The sequence below is a fragment of the Hyla sarda genome, chromosome 3 (genome assembly GCF_029499605.1).
Source record: "Hyla sarda isolate aHylSar1 chromosome 3, aHylSar1.hap1, whole genome shotgun sequence".
NCBI lineage: Eukaryota > Metazoa > Chordata > Amphibia > Anura > Hylidae > Hyla > Hyla sarda.
The window spans coordinates 170,916,781-170,938,246 of record NC_079191.1 but is presented as its reverse complement, the minus strand read 5'-3'; the positions used below and the strand labels follow the sequence as shown (position 1 = coordinate 170,938,246).

The window sequence follows — 21,466 nt, the reverse complement described above, 5'->3', positions numbered from 1 at the left end:
ATGTTCCCACATAACTTCCGTATGGCTGGAGATATTTCAATACCTGGTACACATATTATGGGTTGGCAACGGCGGGTACTCCGCTAGTAATAAATAAAAAAAAAAAGAAAAGTTATACAAAATAAATTACAGCCATAGGCTATCCTACCGGGCTGCGCCATGAGGCCAGATACAAATGGGGCAAAAAAGTTGTGCCACTTAAAAAGATGAGAGGCCTGTAATTTTCATCATAGGTACACTTCAACTATGAGAAACATAATGAGAAAAAAAATCCATCAAAATCACTGTCTGATTTTTAAGAATATATTTGCAAATTATGGTAGAAAATACGTATTTGGTCATCTACAAACAAGCAAGATTTCTGCCTCTCACAGACCTGTAACTTCTTCAAAGGGGTTGTGCGCTGCCCTGCAGTTCGGAGCTCCGCTCACAGCGTCCGGAAGTTCATTACTCCGAACGCTGTGTGCAGGCTTCAGTGTTCGCAGCCGCCGGGCGAGACGTCTCGCCCGCCCCCTCGTGACGTCACGCCCACCCCCTCTACCAAAGTCTATGGGAAGACTTCCCATAGACTTTCGTTGAGGGGGCGGGCGAGACGTCACGAGAGGGCGGGCGAGACATCACGAAGGGGCCGGGCGTGACGTCACGCCCAACTGCTGCGAACACGTAAGCCCGCACACAGCGTTCGGAGTAATGAACTTCCGGACGCTGTGAGCGTAGCTCCGAACTGCAGGGCAGCGCTCAACCCCTTTAAGAGTCTCCACTCGTTACCTGTATTAATGGCGTCTGTTTGAACTGGTTATCAGTATAAAAGACACCTGTCCACAACCTCAAACAGTCACACTCCAAACTCCACTAGGGCCAAGACCAAAGAGCTGTCGAAGGACACCAGAAACAAAATTGTAGACCTGCACCAGGCTGGGAAGACTGAATCTGCAATAGGCAAGCAGCTTGGTGTGAAGAAATCAACGGTGGGAGCAATTAATAGAAAAAGGAAGACATTCAAAACCACTGATAATCTTGCAAGATCTCACCCCGTGGTGTCAAAATGATCACAAGAACGGTGAGCAAAAATCCCAGAACCACACAGGGGTACCTAGTGAATGACCTGCAGAGAGCTGGGACCAAAGCAACAAAGGCTACCATCAGTAACACACTACGCCGCCAGGGACTCAAATCATGCAGTGCCAGACGTGTCCCTCTCCTTAAGCCAGTGCGTGTCCGTGCCCGTCTGAAGTTTGCTAGAGAGCATTTGCATGATCCAGAAGAGGATTGGGAAAAGGTCATATGGTCAGATGAAACCAAAGTAGAACTTTTTGGTAAAACTCAACTCGTCATGTTTGGAGGAGAAAGAATGCCGAGTTGCATCCAAAGAACATCATACCTACTGTGAAGCATGGGGAGTGGAAACATCTCAACCCCATAGAAAACCTTTGGAGGGAGTTGAAAGTCTGTGTTGCCCAGCGACAGCCCCAAAACATCTCTGCTCTAGAGGAGATCTGCATGGAGGAATGGGCCAAAATACCAGCAACAGTGTGTGAAAACCTTGTGAAGACTTACCCTTTGTTGGCCTCTGTCATTGCCAACAAAGGGTATATAACAAAGTATAGAGATGAACTTTTGTTATTGACCAAATACTTATTTTCCACCATAACTTGCAAATAAATTCTTTAAAAATCAGACAATGTGATTTTATGGATTTTTTTTTCTCATTATGCCTCTCATAGTTGAGGTATACCTATGATGAAAATTACAGGCTTCTCTCATCTTTTTAACCTCTTAAGTACGTGGGGCGTATGCATACGCCCGTGGGAATTCCGGTCCCCGCCGCTAGCCGGTTGGGGACCGGACCGGGATGCCTGCTGAAATCATTCTGAGTACTTCTTAGTTCCCCAATGTGGGGACAGCGCTGCACTGGGCAGATAATACATTCCCGAGGGGGAGGGGCCAAATCAGTATGGCGGGAAATTCATATCGTGCAGCCCAAAAAATGCGGTATTCGCCGGTATACCGCCCAGCCCTAATTCAGACATGCGATTTTCTGCTATTCTGGGCTGATCGGGTGTCTGGTGACCCAATCAACTGGAAAATAGGGATGATCGGAGCTGTCAGTGACAGCCCCGATCATCCTGAGGGCTAGGAGCGAGGTCGCAGTGCTGCGATCTCCTCCTATCCCCTGCCATTGGTCAGAACTGATTCTGACCAATGGCAGCGCAGTGGCAACCCCCGTTCTGCCCACCCCTGGATGTCGTGGGGAACATGGGGAGAAGATGGAGGCCAGTACCTGGAGGAGAAGATGCGTGGGGACCGCACATCGTTGCTGGAGACAGACGGAGGTAGCGAAACGACGGGGGGGATAGAAAGTGAAAGTAAAGTGATCTTTACTGTAGCAACCACTAGGAAGGCAAAACTGCAACTCCAAGCATGCCCAGACAGCCAAAGGCTGTCTGGGAGTTGTAGTTTTGCAACATCTGGAGGGTCACAGTGGTGCCCAAACGGTAGCCCTCCAGATGTTGCCAAACTACAACTCTCAGCATGCCTAGACTGCCCAAGCATGCTGGGAGTTGTAGTTCTGTAACATCTGTCCCTTCAGATTTTGCAATTTTCATGAAATTTTTGAAAATTGCTGCTCTACTTTGAAGCCCTGTCATTTTCCTTACAAGTAGAGAGCTTCAAAGTTAGAAAAATGCTAATTTTTCTACATTTTCATGAAATTTTGGGATTTTTCACCAAAAAAGGATGCAAGTAACGCCGAAAATTTACCACCAAAATAAAGAAGAATAGGTCACGGAAAAAAAAAATCTTAGAATCAGAATATTCGGTAAAAGCGTTTTTGAGTTATTAATTCGTAAAGCGACGGTGGTCAGAATTGCGAAAAAGGGCTCCGTCCTTAAGGGGTTAAGTGGGAGAACGTGAACAATTGGAGGCTGACTAAATACTTTTTTGCCCTACTGAAAATTATTTTTAGGTTACGATAATTAGGGGGGAAACTCTTACCCTGCAAATTTACATAAATACAGACATGAAAACAAATGCAACAGATAAAAAAAAAAACATTCCGTTCGTCTGCATATGTTGTGTCATTTATGCAAATAGGACAAATAAGCAGTTACATTAAGTGACAGAAAGGTAGGTGGGAAAGAAGAGAAGCAAGAACTGTTCTATAGATTTTTCTGATAACCAGATAATTACTTTCATAGTTTTAGAAAGAAAATTATATAAATTATTATAAGTTTTAGAAAGAGAAAAATATAAGATTATATTTATTATAATATATATATATATATATATATACACACACACACACACACACACACGTATGTAGATATGAGACCCATGACATTGCCAGTCTTGTTCTGTGACAGGAATAACACATTTGATAATGCATCAAAAGGACACAGGTAAATCGCATTCTATAGCTTAACTGGACACGTATGGCATCAATATTAAGTATGTCTAGCATGTTGTATTATATATTATATGGCATGAACCATTTTGATAAATCTGGTGCAGTTTATGCCAAGTTAAAGGGGTTATCCAGGAATAGAAAAATAGATCAGCTCCACGTCTGTCGCCAGGTTGGGTGTGGTATTACAACATGGCTCCATTCACTTCAATGGAACTGAGCTGCTGAACCCCACCCAACCTGGAGACAGACGGAGCCATTTTTAAAAGAAATTAGCTCTGCTTTTCTATTCCTGGATAACTCCTTTAAACACACAATTTCTCATGTGTCATTCTTATGTGCCTGGGAACGCACACAAAAGTGCTTGACAACAGTATATAAATATATATCAGGTCGGACACCTGGGTTCTTAAATATAGCTTCAGCAAAGGGCACAGTGTTCATCTGGGATAGACTGGTATGTGCGGGGGGTGTCAGGCTGTGTGCCCTGCGAGGAGGGGGTCACATTTCAGACACTGTCACACCAGTCCAGTGATAAGGAGCGTAGCATTTGCTTAACAGACCAAAACTTTATGGAGGAGAATAAACTTGGTTCAAGGACAATTAGGAATTAAAGGGGTCCACCGGGCAAAAAGCTAAATCATTATATAGTGTTGCCAAATTACACAGCTTTGTGTTATAATTCCTCACAATTTACAAGATCTGTCAGAACATGGAAAAATAACAGATGTTATACCCCAAACCAAGGTGATCTGAACAACCAGGGCTACAAACTTATCTAGACTCCTACACCCTAGCAAATTCTCTGGCCAGGACAGGGATTCTAACCGTGAGAAGTATTACCGCTATGAGTTTTCTGGCTGTTGATGGAAACAAAAATGTTTTCATTCTCAGACAGCAAAAAGAGAATGGTTAATATGTCAATCTTACTCGAGATTTGACAGCGGCAGAATCCTTTATTGTATAATGAATATTAACTCTTGGGTAACTCTTTTATAGTATATCCATGAATATAGCTCCAAAATAGATCCTGCAGAAGAAAGAAAATGTAGTGCCGCCTAAAGGTCTCTACTCCTTAAAGTGTAGCTGGAATTTTACAATAAAATCTGCAAGGTTTTGTTCCACTAACCCTTCAAAATGGTAAAAGGTGATTTAGGGTTCTTACTGCTGTTATTGACCCCCAGAGAGTCACTGCTATGATACAAAGCTATTTCAGGGATTGGGACAAAAGCTGAGCTGAGCTGTTTGCCAGCAGTACTCACACCTAGACTTCCTTACCTTTACTTATCTGGGCAATCACAGGGCAACACCTATCCATCTCTGCTATACCATAACATAGTGCTAAAGAAAGTAAACTGGACTGAAAAGGCTGGCACTATGCTAACAGATGATTTACAATATGCAACAATAGATGAAAGGTGGGAGGGAATGGCATAAGGGGTTATTAATGTACTGGGGCTAAAAGTAAAGAAACTGCAACAAAGAGGATCCAACAAGGAAGTAGTTAGATCACATAAATAGCTTTAGTCTAAGGAGTGAATTGATGATAAAGATGATAATTCAAGGGAGAGGGATTACATTTATTAGGCAGCACTGAGAACATACAGTAGTAGGAACAAACAATTTTACACTTCAGACAGCAACCCAGAACCCTTACTTAACCTTTCATGCACCGTGTGGACCCTCTAGAAGAGGCTGCCAGGCTCAGGAAGCATGCAGCCAGTACAGGCTCTCTCCTGTGCATAACATTAGCTAAGCCCCACCCCACTTTCTATTAGGGATCGACCGATTATCGGTATGGCCGATATTATCGGCCAATAATCACGATTTTGGGCATTATCAGTATCGGCAATTATCTTGCCGATAAGCCGATAATGCCCCGCCCCCCGCACCGCCCCCACCGCACCGCAACCGCCACCCCATCGACCCACCGCACCGCGTCGCACCCCCCACCGTGATGCTAGGCGGTATACGGGTATGGATTTTTTCCCATACCGCTATACCGGTCGGGCCCCTCCCCCACCCTCCGAGTCAATAAAAAAATTTAACTTACCCGTAATGGGGGTGGTCCGGGCCATCCATCCATCGTTCCTGTAGTGTCCGGGGGCATTCCGGGTGGAGGGTGGTCCGGTCCGGGCTGTCCTTCTCCCACGGTCTTCTTCTCCACTCCGGGCAGGCTCCGGCCTAGTACGCTGCATAGACGCCGCTACGCCGTGACGTCAGGTGCATCGCCGGAGCCTGCCCAGAGTGGAGAAGATGACCGCCGGAGAAGAAGGACAGCCCGGACCGGACCACCCTCCACCCGGAACGCCCCCGGACACTACAGGAACGATGGATGGATGGCCCGGACCACCCTGACAGGTAAGGGGAGAGAAGCGGGTGGTGGCGGCGGCCTATGGCCCCGCAAAAGCCACTGCAGATCATTGATTTAAAGCGCCCGCTTTAAATCAATGATCTGCAGCGGTGTCACAGGGGGTTAAATAGCCGATAACTTATACCGGAATATCGGTATAAGTTATCGGCTATCGGCCCTAACCTGCACCGATTATCGGTATCGGCCCTAAAAAAACGATATCGGTCGATCCCTACTTTCTATATTCTCTCTAGATTTTTGCTACTAGAGATGGAATTCCCCAAACAGGCAGTGGATAGCTGTAATTCAGGTTACAAACTGCTGATACTGTTAGATAGCTGTTAAAACAAGGGGACATAGGGTACCTTTCATATATCTGTCTGTGCTTCTAGAACATAGAAAAAGAGATAAAGAGGTGATTCCAAGCCCTCCTCGCTCCCCTCTCATTCCTGTCCCTGATCAATTGACAGTCAGCTGGAAGCAAGGCCCTGTTTCCAAATCTCAAATTGTGTGTAGGTGCGAGGTTTGCAGACAGTGTTTGCGTTTCAGCTGACTGTCAATAAGGTAAGGAGAGGTATGGGGACCAAAGAGGTGTTCCAGCCCAGAGCCCTTCAGGGGATTGGGAATGTCTCTTATAATTTTCACCAAAAAATTAAAGCACGTTTCTACATTCTGAAAGCACAGAAAGATATAAAAAAGTTACCATGCGTCTCCTTGTCTTCACAGCTTTCGAATTATTTAAATAATTAAATGTTTTATTACAACACCCACAGCATGTACAATAAGTTCACACTGTAATGATCCAGCCTAGTGCTATTGAAGAAAAAAAACAAACAAAAAAACTGTAAACTGTAGAGCAGTGGTTGTCACTTACATCGGAAAAGGTAACAAGGTAACCTGTGAACTTATAACTGTCTCTGATACACATGAGAAAATGTACATTGCATAAGAAAGCCACAGAAACACACCACTAACAGTGGTCCCTCAACTTACAATATTAATCGGTTCTAGGACGACCACTGTATGTTGAAACCATTGTATGTTGAGACCATAACTCTATGGAAACCTGGTAATTGGTTCTGAAGTCCCAAAATGTCATCCAAAAATAGGAAAAAAGTGAGGATTAAAGAAAATTAAGTAGATACTACAGATAAAGTAAGAAGTAGCTGCTGGAAGCTGTAAATGTCAGTGTTTCCAAACCAGGGTGCCTCCAGCTGTTGCAAAACTACAACTCCCAGCATGCCCGGACAGCCAATGGCTGTCCGGGCATGCTGGGAGTTGTAGTTTTGCAACAGCTGGAGGCACCCTGGTTGGGAAACAATGGTTTATGTAGAGGACAGGAGCTTCTTCAGGGTCCTATACAGTACACACAGTGTCCCAAATGGAGCTGCCCTTACTTGGTGTCCAAAGGAGCAGCTAACCCTGGCACAGGTAAGGAGTAGTACAGAACTTGTAGTTCCTCCCTGTACTGTAGGGGGCGCTAACAGACACCAGTCAGTGCTTGTTCTTCAGTGATAGAGGTAATTTACCAGTAAAATGCCCATTCTGATTGGTCAGTTCCTCCAGTTGTGACACGTTTCACAGATCTGGACTTAGCATTGTATGTTGAGTCTGGTTTCAAGTTACAATGGCCCAGAAAAGACCATTGTATGTGGAAACTATTGTATGTTGAGGCTATTGTAAGTTGAGGGATCACTGTGTGTGTGTATATATATATATATATATATATATATATATATATATATATATATATATATATATGTATATATGAAGGTTTACTGCGGCACACCAGCATATTCAATAGATACAGTGACTGTGACAGCCACTGTATCTATGGAATAAAGCTACAACTTTTATTGGATACGCTGGTGTGCTGCAGTCAACCTTCTTGCCATCTGACTTGATGGACCCAGGACCAGGTCCCCTGCAACCGCTTACACCCACTACTTATATTTTGCCATTACGGAGTGCTGCTCTTTTTCTTCACTATATATACAGATATATCATAATGCTCAGCTTATGTTCCTCTAACATATGCTGCTCTCAGATGGGGTGACATTAAAGGGAACCTGTTACATGCAGCCCAAACCACAGGCACATGAAACAGACAGGCAGCAGAGACCTGGCTAAGTAGCCACAGGAGGCAGTCGCTGCAGTTGTTTCTCACCCTGCTAGCCTTCAGTGACGCATTTGTCCTTAGGGGTATAAAAGGGAGAGATGAGTCACTAAAGGTCAGATGGGCACAGATGCGGAGATCGCCCCGTTACTATTTACCTGGTTCGAGCACATTTTTTTAAACTATGATTCCTCTGCAATGCCTGTATGTTTCTGAGTAAATGATAGTGTCCCGGAACCCTGCTGCCTGTATGTTTCATACTGCTCATGGTTTGGAAAGCGTGAAACTGGTTCTCTTTAGTCACCTGACAGGTTATCTTTCAGTGTAACTGTTCATTTACAGATTCCATTGGCTTATAATGGGTCCGAACAGGTATTTTTCATTACGGCGGCAAAGACTACTGAAGCTATGTAAGTACTATACAACAGGTTTTTTGTGAAAATGTTGGGGACACGCCCCTTTTTCGACACCCACACCACTTTTTCAAGTGTTCCCACTAAAATGGAGAGAGTCGTTTTTTTTTTGGTCAATTCTGTCGCAAATTCTGGTGCACAACCCGACAAGGCATGTCGAGTTTACAATAATAAATCAGGGCCAATGTGTTCGGGTATCTCAGGCTCTCCCATAGAGCAACATAGAGTGGCATGCCATGCCATCCATCCATATCTCCACACACACAGAAAATAGAACCAGATCAGAAAAAAAAGAGGTTTTAGTATCTGCCTCTAAATCAGTAAGAAATATCTAGGTGGTTATTGATGTAACAAGATAAGGTCATGTAACTTCCTTCCACTGCAGGAATCTTCATGTTAAATGGAAATGTAGGACAAACTGATAAATCTCATTTACAGTCATGGCCATAAATGTTTCTAGAAAATGAAGTATTTCTCACAGAAAAGGATTGCAGTAACACGTTTTGCTATACACATGTTTATTCCCTTTGTGTGTATTGAAACTAAAAAAAAAAAAAAAAAAAAAAAAAGCTAATTGGACACAATGTGACACCAAACTCCAAAAATGGGCTGGACAAAATTATTGGCACCCTTTCAAAATTGTGGAAAAATAGTTTCAAACTTGTGATGATCCTTTAAACCCACGTGGGGCAAGTAACAGGTGTGGGCAATATAAAAATCACACCTGATAGATAAAAAGGAGAGAAGTTCACTTAGTCTTTGCATTGTGTGTCTGTGTGTGCCACACTAAGCATGGACAACATAAAGAGGAGAAGAGGACTGTCTGAGGACTTGAGAACCATAATTGTGGAAAAATATCAACAATATCAAGGCTACAAGTCCATCTCCAGAGATCTAGATTTGCCTTTATCCACAGTGCGCCACATTATCAAGAAGTTTCAAACCCATGGCACTGTAGCTAGTCTCCCTGGGCGTGGACAGAAGAGAAAAATTTATGAATGGCGTCAATCCAGGATAGTCCGGATGGTGGATAAGCAGCCCCAAACAAGTTCCAAAGATATTCAAGTTGTTCTGCAAGCTCAGGGAGCATCAGGGTCAGCGCGAACTATCCGTCAACATTTAAATGAAACGAAACGCTATGGCAGGAGACCCAGGAGGACCCCACTGCTGACACAGAGACATAAAAAAGCAAGACTACATTTTGCCAAAATGAACTTGAGTAAGCCAAAATTCTGGGAAAACGTCTTGTGTACAGATGAGACCAAGATAGAGCTTTTTGGTAAAGCTCATCGTTCTACTGTTTACCAAAAATGGAATGAGGCCTACAAAGAAAAGAATACAGTACCCACAATTAAATATTTTGGGGTTGTTTTGCTGCCTGTGGCACTGGGTGCCTTGAATGTGTGCAAGGCATCATGAAATCTGAAGATTACCAACGGATTTTGGGTCGCACCGTACAACCCATTGTCAGAAAGCTGGGTTTGCGTCCGAGATCTTGGGTCTTCCAGCAGGACAATGACCCCAAACATACGTCAAAAAGTACCCAGAAACGGATGGCAACAAAGCGCTGGAGAGTTCTGAAGTGACCAGCAATGAGTCCAGATCTAAATCCCATTGAACACCTGTGGAGGGATCTTAAAATTGCTGCTGACAAAAAAGGAGCCTTTCTAATAAGAGAGACCTGGAGCAGTTTGCAAAGGAAGAGTGGTCCAACATTTCGGCTGAGAGGTGTAAGAAGCTTATTGATGGTTATAGGAAGTGACTGATTTCAGATATTTTTTCCAAAGGGTGTGCAACCAAATATTAAGGTAAGGGTGCCAATAATTTTGTCCAGCCCATTTATGTAGTTTGGTGACATTATGTCAAATTTGCTTTTTTTCCTCCCTTTTTTGGTTTAGTTCCAATACACACAAAGGGAATAAACATGTGTATAGCAAAACATGTGTTACTGCAATCCTTTTCTGTGAGAAATACTTCATTTTCTTGAAACATTTCAGGGGTGCCAACATTTACGGCCATAACTGTAAATATAGGAGCTACTGTGTAATGGTCTGGATGTCATGCTAGACTACAATACTACATAGGGTTTATCTTCATTGATGCGAAGTCCATATGCAGGTTTCCTGATCTGAATGAATGGAAGGATTTAGGAGAGGAATGTGAAGATTACAGCTGCAGATCTGCTTGCTCCTGTCTAACAGGTCAAAGGCTCAGCTTTCAGGCTATATATAACCTTGCTTAATAATCCAGGTTACTAGGTTGCTCAGTCACGGGCCAAAACCAAGCAGTAATAGCAGTGCCCTGTGCTTCAGTATTCAAAGAATTCTAAATGTCCTGATCTATCTCAGTGCCGATCAATATATATCTGTGGTGTCTACGTGCAAATATAGGCTGTGATGAAATGTTTCCCAACCAGAGTGCCTCAATCTGTTGCAAAACTACAACTCCCAGCATGCCCAGACAGCCAACGGCTGTCTGGGCATGCTGGGAGTTGTAGTTTTGCAGCAGCTATAGCCACCCTGGTTGGCAAACACTGCTGTAATGTATTAAAAAGGGACATTTGACAGGGAAGCCCACCTCTCCTTCTGTATTGCATTACATTGATGGCCTATTGCTTTGAATAAGTGACGTTTCATGCTTCATGACAAGAATATTCCAAGTTAACTTGCTCTTTTGAAAAGGTTGCCCTGTTCCTCCCTAAGGGTCTATTCACACATACAGTATCCTGCGCGTATTTGAACCTGTGTTCAGTCATTTTTTTTACATTGTACTCTACAGCTTCAAATCATGCGCAGGATACTGTACGTGTGAATACATCCTTAAAGGAGTACTCTAGTGCAGAGTATTCCTGCTCCGTCCTGTAAAATAAATGAAAATGAACCATCACTCACCTCCCTGGGTTCCCGCGGAGCGCCACTACAGCTGTTCGGTCCTCCGGTCCATCCTCTTCATACTTCCGGGTGTAACGAAGCGTCACATGGCGCTCAGCCTATCGCCGTCCGAGGCTGAACATCACGGTGACCGGCGATAGGCTGAGCGCCATGTGACGCTTCGTTACACTCGGAAGTATGAAGAGGATGGACCGGAGGACCGAACAGCTGTAGTGGCGCTCCGCGGGAACCCAGGGAGGTGAGTGATTGTTCATTTTCATTTATTTTACAGCCCGGGCAGAACGGAGCAGGAATACTCTGCACTAGAGTACTCCTTTAAAAGGGATTTATTTCATATCAACTGGCTCCAGAAAGTTAAACAGATCTGAAAATTACTTCTATTAAAAAAATCTTAATCCTAACAGTACTTATCAGCTGCTGAAGTTGAGTTCTCTCTGCTGACACCTCTGTCTGTCTCAGGAACTTTAAAGAAAAAAAAAGGAAGGAAAAAAAAAATGGGGGACCGCACCTCATGTATTACCTAAGGTAAGAGAGCCCAAGTAAGGTAAAGCAAACGCTGGCCTTCTGGGTGGCCACTCACCTTGTATATAGTAAATTGCGCATATAGCCCTTATATAGGGGGTATCAATTTTGTTCTTCTGAAGATAAACTGCCAAGCCTGAAAGGTTGCAGGAAGAGGATAACCCGATCCCGTCTCAAAGTAACAATAGTGTCAGAAAAAAACCTTATGCAACAGGCGGTGTTCCAGATTCCTGATAAATGAATGTCCAGATGAACAGCGCCTGTTGTATAAGGTTTTTTTGCTGACACTATTGTGTCTCAGGAATTGTCCAGAGCACATTCCCATAGCAAACCTATTATGCTCTGGACAGTTCCTCAGACAGACAGAGTTGTCAGCAGAGAGCACTGTGGTCAGACAAAAGAGAACTCAACTTCAGCACATGATAAGTACTGGTAGGATTAAGATTTTTTTTAATAGAAGCAATTAACAAGTCTGTTTAAAAGGGGTACAGATTTGTAAATTACTTCTATTAAAAAATCTTAATCCTTCCAGTACTTATTAGCTGCTGAATACTACAGAGGAAATTATTTTATTTTGGAACATTGTGCTCTCTGCTGACATCTCTTTCCATTTTAGGAACTGTCCAGAGCAGCATATGTTTGCTATGGGGATTTTCTCCTACTCTGGACAGTTCTTAAAATGGACAGATGTCAGCAGAGAGCACTGTGCTCATGATTCATCAGAGAGCTCTGTGTTGCAAAAAGAAAATAATTTCCTTTGTAGTATTCAGCAGTTAAAAAGTACTGGAAGGATTAAGATTTTTTAATAGAAGTAATTTACAAACCTGTTTAACTTTCTGGCACCAGTTGATTTAAAAAAAAATAAAAAAAATAAATAAATTCCACTAATAGCAAAGCAGAAGATTCCAGTACTCCATCACTGCCCTGCAGATCTCCAGCAGGGCTAATACAGGTGTACGTCTGCATTTTCTCAATGACGTGCCGAAATAAAGTAGTCATAAGGCCATCAATAAACTAGTATAATAGTCCTGCAGGGAGTCTCGAATCCCATCAGCAGAATATAGGTGACTTTATGGCAGCCTGCACCCTGTGAGGCACTGAACACTCTTTCATAGTATACAGGCTGCCATGCAGTCACCTATATTCTGCTGATGGGATGTGAGACTTCCTGCAGGATTATCATCGCTCACAAGCCAGTTCCTAGAACATTTTAACTGGCACCAAACCAGGACATCACTTTACCATATTGATAATGTACTGGTCGGAAACCATAAAACATGATACATTTTACCTTATTGCTTATGAGAGATACAACTCACCTTTCACATATTCCTGACTGATAGGGTAATGTTCTTCTACTGTCTCGCTGCTTATTCCCCCCCCCCCCCCCTTTACAGCTATTTCAGGCACTAGATTAGATTCCAGCAAAGAACGGACCAAGATGTTGAGCACATGGAGTGATGCCCAGGAAGAGTCTTGGAGTCCTCATTTACTGCTCTAATACCTGCTTATGTATATATGACACTATCTGCACTTTGTCCAGTTCATTCCCACTGATAATCTGCTGACATGTTTAAAGGTCACAATGAAAGTCACTGATATTCTGACTGCTGTAATCTGACCTAAGGACTAACTTTTTCATACTATGTAGTGAGCTTAGATGGATTAAAAAAAATTGGACCTTATTTTCACAATGCAAACAGACCCACCCCTGTGCCACTTGTCATAAATGGAACATTTAGTAATCTTTACCAGTATTTATATATCTACAAAAGATATAGATTGCATGTATAACTGAAGTGAATTTATATTAAAAAATAAAAAATGACTTGATTGGATTTCTGCATTGACAACTAATACAATGTGAGGAAAATGTTAGGAATAGTAGATGAGATCACATTCTAAATTAATAACACAAAAACAGTTGTACTGTTCATGCCTTTCATTGGGAACACTGAGTAAACATCCACAGTGCAGGGAGAAAAAGAAAGTTATCCCTTCAATTAAATAACCTGCAGCCTCATCATCTCAGCAAACAATTCCAGTAGCAATAAATAAGAATTGTACAATGTTGAGGAGGAAGTTTGGACCAGAACTTTGACTTCTTCTTCGTGCTTTAGACCATTGTCTGTTGTGCACCTGGCACTGTGTAGGACCAGTCCTGACTTTTCTGTATTAGTACATCACACAATGTCTTTTTTTAGCTTGAGGTCATGGACTGCTGCCCCACAAGGCATCCAGGCCCTAAACCATCATGCCCCCCCAAACATTCCCAAAATACAATACAGTCATGGTCAGTATTTTATTATTAATAATAATAATAAAATAAATAAATAAAACGTGCAAAGAGGATGTATCTGTTTGTAGAGCCTTTCTCACATATTTTAGTCCTTCATCACATACTTAATTTTTTTAACCTGCCCCCCCCCCCCCCCAAATAAAGAGAGAATGTGTGAAACCACCCTTTATGCTACACCAGTCCTGACTTTTCTGTATTAGCAGATGTGGTTTGATCTATACCCAAGGTCCCAAGCAAAGCCTTTTCCAGTCTTGTTGGGCAGAAATACCTCTTCAGCAGGCTTCAGAAAGCTGGTTGCAGGGACTCACTATTTCCACCAACCAGTCTCTCGAGAGGAACAGAGTTGTCAGTCACAATTCTTTGTGTGCCTTTATTCAATAAGCAAAGCCCCCTGGGAGCAGCCGTCATAGTCATCTCCCCAGTCTCTGACTGTAAGTGCTGCCACTAGAATTTGGCATCAATGTGAGAGACACAGATAGATCTTAACAAGACAACCTGACGATGTGAGAGTTTTAAGGGCCACAAAAGAAAAAATACAATATTTAGGATTCCATTTAGAAACACTAGGCAGATTTAACAATGCATTTACAACAGTTATGAGGCATGGAGCTAAATGCCATATTTAGGATGTCCTTGTGCAGGGTGGAGCTGCATCGAGCCCAACTTGTTTATGCACATTTTCACCACTTTTCTGTGAATTGACCTACTGTATATACTCGAGTATAAGCCGAGTTTTTCAGCACGATTTTTCGTGCTGAAAACGTCCCCTTCAGCTTATACTTGAGTGAACTCTCCGCCTGTCAATCCCTTCATCAGTGGTCTTCAACCTGCGGACCTCCAGATGTTGCAAAACTACAACTCCCAGCAAGCCTAGGGTGAGCTGGTCCGGGCCATCTATGCTGCAGGGAGCGTCCGGTGGGGATGGTTAGTTGTTGCGGGCTGTCCATTTTCACTGGGAGGGCCTCTTCTCCGCGCTTCGCCCCCCCCCCTGGAGTAGTGACGTTGCCTTGACGACGATGCACAGGGACGTTTATGCGGCAAGGCAATGTCAATAGTCTGGGCCCGAAGCACGGAGAAGAGGCCCCCCCGGTGAAAATGGACAGCCCGCAACGACTAATCATCCACACCGGACGTTCCCTGCAGCATAGATGGCACGGACCAGCTCACCCTAACTTCCCGCCGAGAGGAGATGAGTACAAAACAAAAGGGGGGCTGGATGGTGACGAAGGCCGCAGTGGTCTTCAACCTGTGGACCTGCAGAGGTTTCAAAACTACAACTCCCAGCATGCCTGGACAGCCGATGGCTGTCCGGGCATGCTGGGAGTTGTAGTTTTGCAGCATCTGGCGGTCCGCAGGTTGAAGACCACTGATGAAGGGATTGACAGGCGGTGATGATGAAGGGGGCGGGGGGGGGGGATGATGACGAAGGCCGCAGTGGTCTTCATCCTGCGAACTTGTAGAGGTTTCAAAACTACAACTCCCAGCATGCCCGGACAGCCAATGGCTGTCCGGGCATGCTGGGAGTTGTAGTTTTTGCAACATCTGGAGGTCCGCAGGTTGATGACCACTGATGAAGGGATTGACAGGCAGTGATGATGAAGAGGGGTGATGATGACGGGGGTCTGGATGATGACAGGGGGGGGATGATGTATTTCCCACCCTAGGCTTATAGTAGAGTCAATAACTTTTCCTGGGTTTTTGGGGTGAAATTAGGGGCCTCGGCTTATATTTGGGTCAGCTTATACTCGAGTATATACGGTATGCTAGATTCCTAATAAGGGTGTGCACCATGTTGATAAATCTGATGCAGGAAACACAATGGGGAGAGCTGGCGCTTGGCTTGCAGGGTGTGCCAGCATTGATAAATCAGTCCAGTATGAGTAAGAAAAGACAGTGGGGGTGAATTATTAAAACCTGTATAGAGGGGGGCTGGTGCAGTTGCCCATAGCAACCAGATTGCTTCTTTTATTTTTAAAAAGGCCTCTGAAAAATAAAAGCTGGAATCTGACAACTGCACCACCGTTCCTTTGCACAAGGTTTGATATATGTCTCATAGTGACCAGTGACTTAAAATCTATTTATCGTTATAAAAGATTTTTTAAAAACCTACACGGTTGTGTTAGATTAACCCTTCAGAGTGGTGGCAAGGTGTTGAATGTGCTCTCACTTGAGTCCTTGAGAATCCCTTCCATGGTGGACAGCAATTTCTTACTCTCTCCATTACGGGGATGGCACCAATGCTCGGCTGTTTTCCAGAAGTACAGACACAGGTACTTCCTTTCCCTTAGTTGTCTGGCCAGTGTACAGAACTTGTCCATACACCTATGCCATGACATAGAGTTGATGAAGGTGCACTAGAATGAACATGCTCAGTGTGGAGGACAATTTACCTTACAGTACTATACATAGCAAGCGGAGGGGAAGGGGTTATGACGCACTGACTTTGCAAGGTGCTACTGTATATAAGCAGAAATGAAAGAAATAACATCATCCCAGAAGGGGGGGGGGGGGGCTGTTATACTAAAATCTAGACTGTTGATGACGAGCTTAAGCGGGAGGAGGGGGAAGACTACATTTAGGAGGCGGTACTGTGTACATACAGTAAAAACACTAGGGATAGCTGCCTGAAATTTATGGGTGGCCAGGGATGGGACAGAAGCCTTGATTTAACATTTATTCACAGGTTGGACCTCTGAAGAAGGCAGACAGGCTTTCAAATTGTAGGTCTACGACATAGACTTTCTCCCTCTCTCCTGCACAGAGTAGCTTAGCTCTGCCCTGTTCCTACCTACTTTTCATGTTCTCTCTTTTGCTTCTCCGTTACCAGAGAAGGACCGAGACTAAAAACAGGCAGTGGACAGCAGATTACAGAGAAGTGAGACCATCAGTGGCCAACCCTTTAGAGCTTTTTTTTTCTAGGGTAAAGATTCTTTTTCAGTAAATATTGTAATTTACAAATACGTTAGGAATCCCATAGGCTATCACATGGGGCGCTATTTGAAAAGACCATTTAAAGAAATAAGTCAATATACGAAATACAATACTGTATCCATTATTATACCTACATAATGATGTACATACACATCTGGATTCTGATGCCCAATTACACAAGAAACAAGATCAATTCTGATCACTCCCCAAGAAAATCTGTTCGTAAAGTGAATCTGGCACAGCAATAGTACTTATCAGTGAATGCACAGTGTCTCTAACCCCCAGCGATTAGCTGAAGCAAATGCAGCATTAGTGCCAGACATTCAATCGAGTGGCTTACCACGTGATGCCTGAGTGGACCAGATCCAAAAATGTGGCAGCCACCCTCTATTGTGAGTCCTAGAAAGGGTCAAGAGTGAGAGGAACCTCCTCTGTGACTTTATATGACCCAATAGTCTTCAGCAGACAATCCCTCTAAGGTTTGTTCACACCTCTTCTGCCCCACATCAGGCAATACAGTCGCAGCCTATCAAAAAGGAATGCCAATGTATAGCCCGATGTGTTGCCACGTAGTCTAAGGGTACACTCACACATCCGCTACAGAGCATCAATGCTGCTGTTGAACTATTTATTTTTGTATTGATTTAACTGCATTAAATCTGCAGAGGATACGATGTGTCAATGTACCCTTAAAGGAGTACTCCAGCATAATTTTTTTCTGTACTTACCTCAATCTGTCTCCCGCCGCCTCCGTTATTGCTGCTCCTGGTCTCAGCCATGCTCCAATTCCTGGCACTGGTGGTTCAAAATGTCACATTGCAGCTCAACCAAGTCACTTTCAGCCAGAGTACTCCTTAAAGGGGTACTCCGCCCCTAGACATCTTATCCCCTATCCAAAGGATAGGGAATAAGATGTCAGATCGCCGGGGTCCCACTTCTGGGGACCCTCGGGATCTCCGATGCAGCACCCCGCTGTCATTACTGCACAGAGCACACTCGCTCTGTGCGTAACGACGGGCAATACAGGGGCCGGAGCATCGTCACGTCCCACCCCCTTGATGCAAGTCTATGGGAGGGGGCGTGATGGCCACCACGCCCCCTCCCATAGACTTGTATTGGGGGGGCGGGCCATGACGTCAAGAGAGGTGGAGCTGTGACGTAACGATGCTCTGGCCCGTCATTACGCACAGAGCGAGTCTGCTCTGTTCAGTAATGATAGCGGGGTGCCCCAGCGGAGATCCCGGGGGTCCCCAGAAGCGGGACCCCGGTGATCTGACATCTTATCCCCTATCCTTTGGATAGGGGATAAGATGCTATGTGCGGAGTACCCCTTTAAATGGTGAATATGGTCTATCAATTTCCAAAATGTACACGCTGTGTGGATGAGAAAAAAAACCAAAACAAAACAGTATACGTTCGGAAAATAGACAGATCGTAGTCACAATGGGGGAGATTTATCAAAACCTGCCCAGAGGAAACGTTGCTGAGTTGCCCATAGAAACCAAACAGATCGCTTCTTTCATTTTGAAGGCCTTTTCAAAAATAAAAGAAGCAATCTGATTGGTTGCTATGGGCAACTCAGCAACGTTTCCTCTGGGCAGGTTTTGATAAATCTCCCCCCTATAAGACTATGGCAAGTACAGCTTTCTAGCAGAATAACACTGTATAAGTATATATTATTATAGGAATGCTTCCAATAATGGCCATCATGGCGAGCACAAGCTGATCTCCATGAACCCTCAAGATGTTGTAAAACTACAACTCCCAGCAGGCCCGGATAGCCACTTGCTGTCAGGGCATGCTGGGAGTTGTAGTTTAGTAACAACTGGAGGGCCACACTTTACATATGGTGGGAATGTAGAGTCACCAGAGTGAGTCAGCTGGTATATGTGGTAATGGATAAACCTCAGCCATGTCAGAATCACTGGGGCCAAGGGTCTTCTGATCTATTCCTTATCTTAGAATAGACATAAAGGAGGTGACGCGTCAGGGCAAAGGCTCATCTATAATAACCAGCCCCGAGCATTGCACCCAGAAGCCTTACAATACGATGCCCACTCCTCTGGCATCACAGTAATAAGAATGGTCATAAGAGACAGGGTTAGGGTGGGTTCACACTACAATTTTGCTATACGGTTTAATTTAAAAAAACGTATGCAACCGTACAGAAAACCGTGCCCATAGACTTCCCATTCAAAACTGTATGCACCATATTGCATACGGTTGTCTCCGTTTTTCAAGCCATACGTTTTTTTACTTTTTTTTTTCCCCGGACAGAAAACCGTAGTCTACCACGGTTTTTGGTCCGGGTGAAAAACCGTATTAAACCGTATTCGTTTTTTTTTTTTTTTTTAACATTGGAGTCAATGGGAACCGTACAGAACTATATGTGCGTACGGTTCCATCCAGGAACTGTATTGCAAAAACGTGGTGTGAACCCAGCCTCACACATCAGACTAATGCCCCCTATGCCCACAGATCAGGGTTTCCCAAGCAGGGTGCCTCCAGCTGTTGCAAAACTACAACTCCCAGCATGCCCGGACAGCCAAAGGCTGTCCGGGCATGCTGGGAGTTATAGTTTTGCAACAGCTGGAGGCACCCTGGTTGCGAAACACCGGCACAGATCATCACTACCATCCATCATAGGACTATGGGCAAGCTCCCTACCGATAAAACACAGCACATCAGGTGGGCATGATGCCAGCAGGACACTTACCCCCTATGCCCAGTATATAAAGCAGTCTATACTCACTGGCAGCACACAGGCTCCCCCCATATAATGTACATAGATACGCGTTACTATGTACGCCACCAACCACTTTCCGGACTACTACAGCCCATAGATAACGCTACCTGTGCGCTCGGTGCGGCTATGTACAGCTCATGGAGTTGGGAAGACGCAGAGCCCAGGACCCAGCTCACCTCCCGGTGTCTCCGTGTCCAGTTTCCGGGCGGGGCTACTTAGTGTCATAGTCTGACAGAACGGTCCGGAAGTACAGCTCATAGCCAGCATTACAGCGGAGTAACGAAGTAAACAGCCCGCCGGGAACTAGAGCGCGGGCTGTGGAGTTCCGTTATTGGAAATGATGGTGACACACACACTGCATGAAGTCTTATAAATAGCTAATATAACAGGCTGGGCTTATTCTAGGAGAAGGCACATGGTCCTGGGAAGGTCTACATATCTTGGTGTTTTCAAAATGGAGAATATGAGAAATGCCTACAGAAATGTATAGTAAAAATTTGCTAAGCAATTCTGGGTCCCATGAAAGAAGTTATTTATCCAGATTGAAGAGAAGAAAAAAAAAGAGCTAATTTCTTCCCAAAACAGCAACACACCTGTCCTCAGATTTTGTGTGGTATTGGAGCTCAGATCCCTTGAAGTGTAGTACCACACAAGAAAATGGATGTGGTCCTTTTTTTTTTTTTTTTTTTTTTTTAGAAGAATTTAGCTTTCTGTTTCCTATACCTAAATACCGCCTTTAACACCATAAGAACCAAGCGTTTTTCTGTTTTTGCACTTTTGTTTTTTCCTCCTTACCTTTTAAAAATCATAACTAGAGATGAGCGAATTTACAGTAAATTCGATTCATCACGAACTTCTCGGCTCGGCAGTTGATGACTTTTCCTGCATAAATGAGTTCAGTTTTCAGGTGCTCCGGTGGGCTGGAAAAGGTGGATACAGTCCTAGGAGACTCTTTCCTAGGAATGTATCCACCTTTTCCAGCCCACCGGAGCACCTGAAGGCTGTACTAATTTATGCAGGATAAGTCATCAACTGCCGACCCGAGAAGTTCGTGACGAATCGAATTTACTGTGAGTTCGCTCATCTCTAATCATAACCCTTTCAATTTTGCACCTAAAAGTCCATACGAGGGCTTATTTTTTGCACCACCAATTCTACATTGTAATGACATCAGTCATTTTACCTAAAAATCTACAGCAAAACGGGAAAAAAATCATTGTGCGACAAAATTGAAGAAAAAAGTAAATTTTGGGGGCTTCCGTTTCTACGCCGTAAGTTTTATTTTTTAAATGACACTTTATCTTTATTCTGTAGGTCCATACGATTAAAATGATACCCCACTTATATAGGTTTGATTTTGTCGTACTTCTGGAAAAAAATCATAACTACATGCACGAAAATTAGTACATTTAAAATTGTCTTCTGATCCCTATAACTTTTACATTTTTCTGCATACGGGGTGGTATGAGGGCAGATTTTTTGCGCCATGATCTGGAGTTTTAATCGGTACCATTGGTTTGTTTAGATCAGACTTTTTGATCATTTTTTATTCCTTTTTATTTTATTGTATGAAAAGTGACCAAAAATACGCTATTTTGGACTTTGGAATTTTTTTGCTCGTATGCCATTGAACGTGCAGTTTAATTAACAATATATTTTTATAGTTCAGACATTTATGAACGTTGTGATGCCACATATGTTTATTTTTATTATGTTTATATATTTTTTATATGGAATTTGGGAAAAGGGGGGTGATTTAAACTTTTAATAAGGAAGGGGTTAATGTGTGTGT

At 43.7% G+C, this 21,466-nt stretch overlaps 1 protein-coding gene across 3 annotated transcripts in view; it reads right to left on the bottom strand.

Annotated features, from left to right (window-relative positions):
* The window catches only part of PCYT1A (phosphate cytidylyltransferase 1A, choline), a 50,089-nt gene extending 30,085 nt beyond the window's left edge, over window positions 1-20,004 (bottom strand). Inside the window, exon 1 of one of the 3 annotated variants that reach the window (XM_056565484.1) lies at window positions 19,851-20,004. The gene's annotated coding sequence lies outside the window, so the exon portion shown is untranslated. Of the gene's footprint in view, window positions 1-19,680; window positions 19,700-19,781 lie in introns of those variants that run through there. The other 2 variants (XM_056565483.1, XM_056565485.1) reach the window with 2 other exon arrangements.
* Window positions 20,005-21,466: the final 1,462 nt, after the last annotated feature.